Source organism: Lepeophtheirus salmonis, chromosome 10 (genome assembly GCF_016086655.4).
Source record: "Lepeophtheirus salmonis chromosome 10, UVic_Lsal_1.4, whole genome shotgun sequence".
In the NCBI taxonomy this organism is placed as follows: domain Eukaryota; kingdom Metazoa; phylum Arthropoda; class Copepoda; order Siphonostomatoida; family Caligidae; genus Lepeophtheirus; species Lepeophtheirus salmonis.
The window spans coordinates 17,790,054-17,797,293 of record NC_052140.2 but is presented as its reverse complement, the minus strand read 5'-3'; positions in this window follow the sequence as shown (position 1 = coordinate 17,797,293).

Genomic DNA, 7,240 nt, shown 5'->3' with positions numbered 1-7,240 from the left:
GGCTAGTCACTATTTTGTTGTGATATCAAGGACATCAATTATCCATCTCTGAACGATAGAATAGAAAAGAAGAAGAATATATCCTTCAGCTTTGCAGAACGTTGTCCACTAAGACTTATGTTAGAGGTGATTTTAAAGGGACTGGTAAACCTGGTAATTCTCCACATAAGTGAGGGAAATGATAAAGATTTCGACAGCTTATCTGACCTGGTGCTTTACAAAAAGCAAGTTGGATGTCTAAGCTTCTTTATCCTTTCTGCTCAGAAAAAATCAAGTATTACCTCAGGTGACTGTAATTATGACTTGACAGCAGCAGAAACTAAATTGCTTTGTAAGCTTTTTTAATTTTGGTTACCTGTCGTGGTGGTTTACGGCTCCACTTCCTTCAGCAGCACTTTTTAATTATCTCATACCAGTCAATAACTTTACAGTTATATGAAGATCAATAAAACTTGTGTAAATGCAGCAATCAAGGCATTCTCGGACATTTGTGGTACCTAACTGAAGAACTCGTACCATTAACTTTATACTTTGATCAAGTTAGAAATGACATCAAACATACTTGCTACAAAAATTTAAGACAAATACTCTATAGCAAGAGCCATGGCCCATGATATTCCCTTCCAAATCAAAGAAAGCAAAAAAAGAAGTCGGTATTTAAAAATTAAAGAAGGATCTATGTATATCTATGTGTAAAGTAGTTACTAATTTAATATTAAATTAATATTATTATATAAAGATGATAATTAGTAAAAAGAAAATAACTAAAAAAGAAAAACTTTTTTTAATTTTCTTCTACTTTTCTCAACTGAAGTTTAATAATGTCGTCTTTATTTAATAAACGGTCTATGTGCGATCACTTATTGCTTGATAGAATCAAGGAAAGTGAAGTGACAAAAAAAAATTGTAATACAAGATAATCTTAATTTGATTATAGAAATATATTATTATTTCTATATGTTTATTATAATACCCATAATCAAAAAGTTTTGCTTCATACTCGTTCAAAAATTACAATTGTGCTAGAGGTAAACGTAAACCAAATTTTTAAATCATAACTAATGATGAAAATCCGGTGTATTTTTTAGCTGGCCGTTTTTTTTTTTTTTTAATTGGTAATGTGAAGAATGAATTTTCTTTTCCATAGCAGTTGTCCTTATTATTTAATTCCAGAGTAGTCAATATCCTTTCCCAAATAGATTCAACTATACTCAAACCCTGATTGAAAATTCGTGTGTACTCATAAAAGATGAAGCGTAACCCCCTGAGGATTTGTTGCAGGGTTATAATTGTAAGTTCTTCTTGGACTCAAAGTAGAATTGGGGATCGATAACAGAGTAATTCTAGCAAATGCCCTTGTTTATATCCTTTTTTCTCCTTCTTCCCTTGTCACAGCTGATTGTAGCTGATTTAATGAAACGTCATGAGCATTATTCTTTATCTCCTCCAAGACATTATTGAAATTGTCAGGGTTACCATGTTGATTTTAGGTTTATTTTTTTTAGCATGCCTATTCTACACTGGATTTTTATCATTTGATAAGATTTGAATTAAATAAAAACTTTGTTATGTTGAAATTATTTTTTTTATAAGTCAGCCCTTTAAAGAGTAAAGAACTCATCGCTCATTAGTCATCTTAACATAATTTTTTTTTTCCTAACTCTTATTATTATTTTTTCATTATAGTGTCAAAGATGGAGAAAATTGTCTAAAGTCTCGTGAATGTAAATAAAAAAGAAAAGTATACATATGTTGGCAACTTTAAAAGACGACATATCTAATGAATAAGATAACTAAATAATGTGTAGTGCTGCTTTCTTGCTAATACGTTCGAATTTTCGAAATAGGGAGAAAAGTTATAAAGATCACTAATATCTTGCAAATTACGACAATATACAATTTTTTAAATGAATGCTCATGAATATTTGGACAATCTTTACATCCCTAATTATTGTATAGAGTAGTTGCACTCATGAAAAACGGAACGGAAAGTAACACTAAGGATTTCTTATCTTCAGTGATGTAAATCCAGTAATTTTTTTAGCCGACCAGGTTTTTTTTTGGAATTGGCAAGGAGAAGAATGAATTTTCTTTTCTTTAGCTGTTGTCATTATTATTTAATTTTTGAGTAGTGGGCATCCTTTCCTAAATACATAGATTCAATTATATTCAAAACCTGTTTGAACGTTTGTGTGTGCTCATAAAAGAGGATTTGTTGTGGAGTTATAATTATAAGCCCATGTTGGGCTCAGGCTAGATTTGGAGATTGTCATTGGAGTCATTCTAGCAAATTTCATTGTTTATTTCCTTCCCCCCCCCCCTACCTTGTTACAGTTGAATGTAGCTGATTTATTGAAACATCATGAGTATTATTCTTTCTCTCCTCCAAAACATTCTTCAAATTGTTAGGGTTACCATGTTAATTTTCGATTTCTTTTTTTAACATGCCCATTCTATACTGGATTTTCTTCACTTGTTATCTTCTATATCAGATGTTGGGAACATTTTTGGCTGAAGGAGCCATGAACGCCACATATATTAAAATGTAATTCCGTGGGAGGAATACAATATGTTTAACACTAAATGCAAGTAAATGTGTACATTTTATACTAGACCAACACTTTTAAAGTACATTAAGTCTCTGAATTTTTATTAATATTGTGTATAAACATGCCTACCGCATTCATTGTTCATTCACACAATAGGAAAACAGAACTATAACCGAGAGTATCTGCAGGATTATATATCCTACACACTATTAAAATAATTTATGTGTGTGTGTGTGTGATGTACGTCCCGCTTAGAAAAACTATGATAAATATCGTGTCAGGAGAATTCGCCTGGAACATTTTTGCCTTGTACGCATTCACCTTGTACTGTTTTGCCTTGTGACGTTTTCGCCTTGGAACTTTTTTGTCTTTGATAACAATAGAGGAAATGCTATTTCTTCATAGTTGTATAGGTTTTGTTGGAATTTTTACTGTTGTATTCACAATTATTCAAATTATAATACGTAGGTTTCAAAGCATTGGGAAGAAATAACGGAATGTTATTACCACAGTCCATTGCGAAGAATCATTGGTATTCATATGCAGTCCATTTTTTCATCAAAATGCCATGACGAGATATTGAAATATCTATTTACATCAATGATTGTACTAGAATTATAGATCAAAATAGGGATCTCGTCCATGAAAGTCTACATGTAATTGTGAATATGATATATTTAATATTTATATAATACATCAACATACTTCATTAACTTATCAGTTATCAAAATCATAGATTTTGCTGTGCTCGCTTCGACCCTTCACCTGTGCCTCGGGAGTAAATTATCTTGCAATCTTGTGTGTTTATATCTTATGCATATTTTGTGATTCTATGTAGTAATTAACCATCTTCCTATCACTGTGATGATTTGGGATCCTAACAAATGGAAGAAAAACATAATTTCATGATCCTTCCGAAGTAAAGCATCCTTTTTAGTGGTTGATAAATGCCAAATATAAGAGCCCAATTGAGCTATAGAGTTGTCCAGATTTGAGGATTTTATAAGATTAGGTTTAAAGTTGGAATATCATTTTCTAAAATGTAACTAACTATAATTATTATTTGACAGTCTATTTAAAACTCATAAAAAGTCAGAGAGTCCATCCATAGAATGAGACATTGAAGATCGGGGACTTTGAAATTCTAACAAACTAAAGCAAATCGTGCAATTGGTCAGCTAATCTTACTAAAATATCTCGAGAATCATCGCAGCGGAATGTTAGAACTGGAGATATCTCTGATGGTCAAGAATTTCTAATCTTATGTCGGACAATATCATCTTTCATCAAAGTTTCTTTCTCAAAAGATACAGAAGAATAAAATCCTCAATTTCCATTTGAAGAAATACAAATTGTTGCTCAGTGAACTAATTCGGATACTCAAACGATCACAAATACTGTACTGAAATCCAAATCGCTTAAAATGAGTATGTGGAAAAGTATATAATATATAGAACAACGATCAGAAACCCCTTTCTATTGTATAGTACAATAAATTGTGATATATTTAACCTTCACTTCTTTATTAAAAGAAACAGTATTGAAACATTATAAGTAAATCAATCATTATTAACAATTTCATAAAATATTTAACTTATGGCATGATTCCGAATATTTTATTGGTTCCAGTTTATTTATATTCAACTCTCAATATATAGAAGAAAGATAGTATACAAAAACAGTTGTCAATTTTATGAGAGTTTCCTGTATATTACCATCAAAGGCCTTTGAAATTATATTTCATTATGATTTGTCTAAAGAATCATTTAATACATTTTTGAAGATCACATCGCATAGCTACACATGGCCCACCATTGTGAATACAAGGGTAAAAATTCCACTAACAAACCTATATAACTATGAAGAAATTATCCAAGGCAAAAACGTTGCAAGGTAAAACAGTACAAGGCAAAAACGTCTCTTTGAGAAAGCACTACACGCCAAAAACTTTCAAGGCGAATCTGTACCAGGCAAAAATGCTCAAGGCGAAACTTTAGACAATAATATAAGTTGTTCAAAATTTTGAGTTACGTACGTAAGGTTATGTTTAATTCTGATCAGACCAGATTCTGGGGCTCTGGATGGCTAGTTTGTTTTTTTCCTAATAAGTTGATTTTTTTATAAAACAAAATCGATTTCCCGTGTCTCAAAGTTTTTTGAAGGTATGGGTTGTTGATTCGAAAATCCACCAAAAAAATCCAAAATCCAAAACAAATTATTTTACTAACGGAAAAGAGAGAACGTCTATTAAATACGAATTAAAAAAGGGAATTACGAAGATGATTAGTGAATTAATCTGTCTATGTATCTTCAATCTTCATCATGATTCATGGTAGAAGAAGGAACATGGCAAGATAAATTGCAATGACAATAAATAAATCACGTCAATCATTTGAAAAAATGGCTTTATATTTACCAAAATCAGTACTTTCATATGGTTATGTTGGATTTTCAAATGGACAGAAAACAAGAAAAATGTATTGTATACAAGGAGGTTTTTACAATAGAAATTTACCTATTACATATTTATAATAGATTGTGTTAGTTTAGAATTTTAACATAAACAAGCTAAATATAAATAAAATACTATTAATTTTTGATTGACTATCTTTAAGATAGTGTTTATATCTATATATACTTTTTTTTGGGGGGGGGGCTTTTGGATTTTTTTTTTAATTTACAAAAATTTAAAATTTTGCTCTGCTGCATAACTTGCCCGAATAACTTTTTTTTTTTTAGAAAAGAAGTCCTTAAAAAAAAAGTTCCCCAATTTTCACGTGAATTTTTTTCTTTTTGACAAAATTTTTTTAATAAAAACCAAAAATTATTCAGTATTTTTTTTTTTTTTTTTTGGGGGGTTGCTCTCCAGGCTCCCCATGTGGACACCCCTAATAATGTTATGCTACACTGACGATACTAGCTACCAGCACGGTTGCCACATTTTTTGAAATTAAAAATTTGTCTGCGAGCCAGATGCAGTCATCAATAGAGACATATCTGGCTCGGGAAGCAATATGTTCCCGACCCCTGTTCTATAGTATTAAAGCAAAATTTGTCTTTTAGCCGATGTCTAATTACTCCAGGTAATACTAGGTACTACCTCTAGTAATTAATGATTATGTTCAAATAGTAATAACATTAGGGCATTGATTGTTTCGGCATCAGTAAAAATAAACCCAGATGCTATTTTTTAAGTTCTGAACTTCGAGTAAAATGTTCATAAAATTCGAGAAAAGTATCCATCTTTCATTTTTGGTTTCGGATCTAGATTCGAAACAAAGGGTACCCAAAGCTTACTCAAATATGTATTTCTAAAGATCCAAATCGATCCAGATCCGATACAATGAAGATCTATCCTATTTTTTATTTTCGAGTACAATTGTAAATTCTTCATCTCATTTATTGATTGCAACTTGTACAATTCTTTTGTACAAGTTGTGACTTGTACACAATATATTGACAACTACATAAGTGAAACCTGTTGTTTAAAAAAACTAGGAAGATGAAAAAGAAATGATTACGTCATGGTGTAAAATAATTATTTTAAAGGAAACGAAATCATTTATAATCATTACAATATATTTCTTTATTTACTAGTTATTGCAACATCGAGAAATATTTAAAGAATGACGTGTCTGCGTATTCTTTTTTATTATTTCACTCAATGACTACAAAATGTATTATAATTGATATGGATTGCGTATATATTATATATAAATAATACATATCTTTAAAAACTCTGTTGTTGCAATCACAAGAAAATGACAATTTTTTGATACAATTGTGTACTTTCAAAATGATATAATGCTCTATGAATTGTCGACTTCCATATGAACCACCCCTGCTCCTATCCCATTTTATGTAGTAATATAACCGGATGTTGCCCCTGTACACAGTACAGTAATGAATCCTATTAACCATAAAATGATATACTGTGTTTTGATAGTAAACATGACTTATATATTTGTGTCTCTTAAAAACTGTCACTCTGAAGTGGTTAATTCACAACTACTTAATCACACCTGCTATGTTACTAATTGATAGACTCCTTATATTAGTGCTAATAGCCATATATCCCCTCAAAATTATTATTTCAGAAATAATTATGTATATGAACGCCTTTTTTACTTCTATTAATATATAAATAATGCATTTCAACAAAACAACAATTATGTTTTTTCCTTATATGAAAAATACAATTTTTTTTTACCAAACGGAAATTCTATATAATATAATAAATATATTTTATATACTATAGTAGTAGTACACATCTGGTGAAAACCTTGTCGTTGTCGTGATGGGGGAAAGAAGGGAAACCTTTCCTTTTCTATTCTTTTGTTTCTTTTTTGAATCTAGAAGCAGCAGCAGCAAGAAGAGTCGATCTTCCTTCCCTGTGTATGAGTGAGGTGCAGGCAAAGAATATACAGGGAACACTCAAATAAACAAGCATCTTCTTTTGGCGTGCGCTTATTTTGACTGAAATGCACAATAATTTCCTCATATTAATAACGTATTTGGAGCTTAATTGATATTTTAAGTGCTCATATCTTTACCAGTTTGAATTATAATTCAATTTCTATTTTTAGAAAGATTAATCATTAAGCAATTGTCATTTCAATGAGATCGAATATGTACTGTATATATTTGTAGTTAAAGACTTTTTTTCTAGTGAAAGGCATATCTTGTGTACA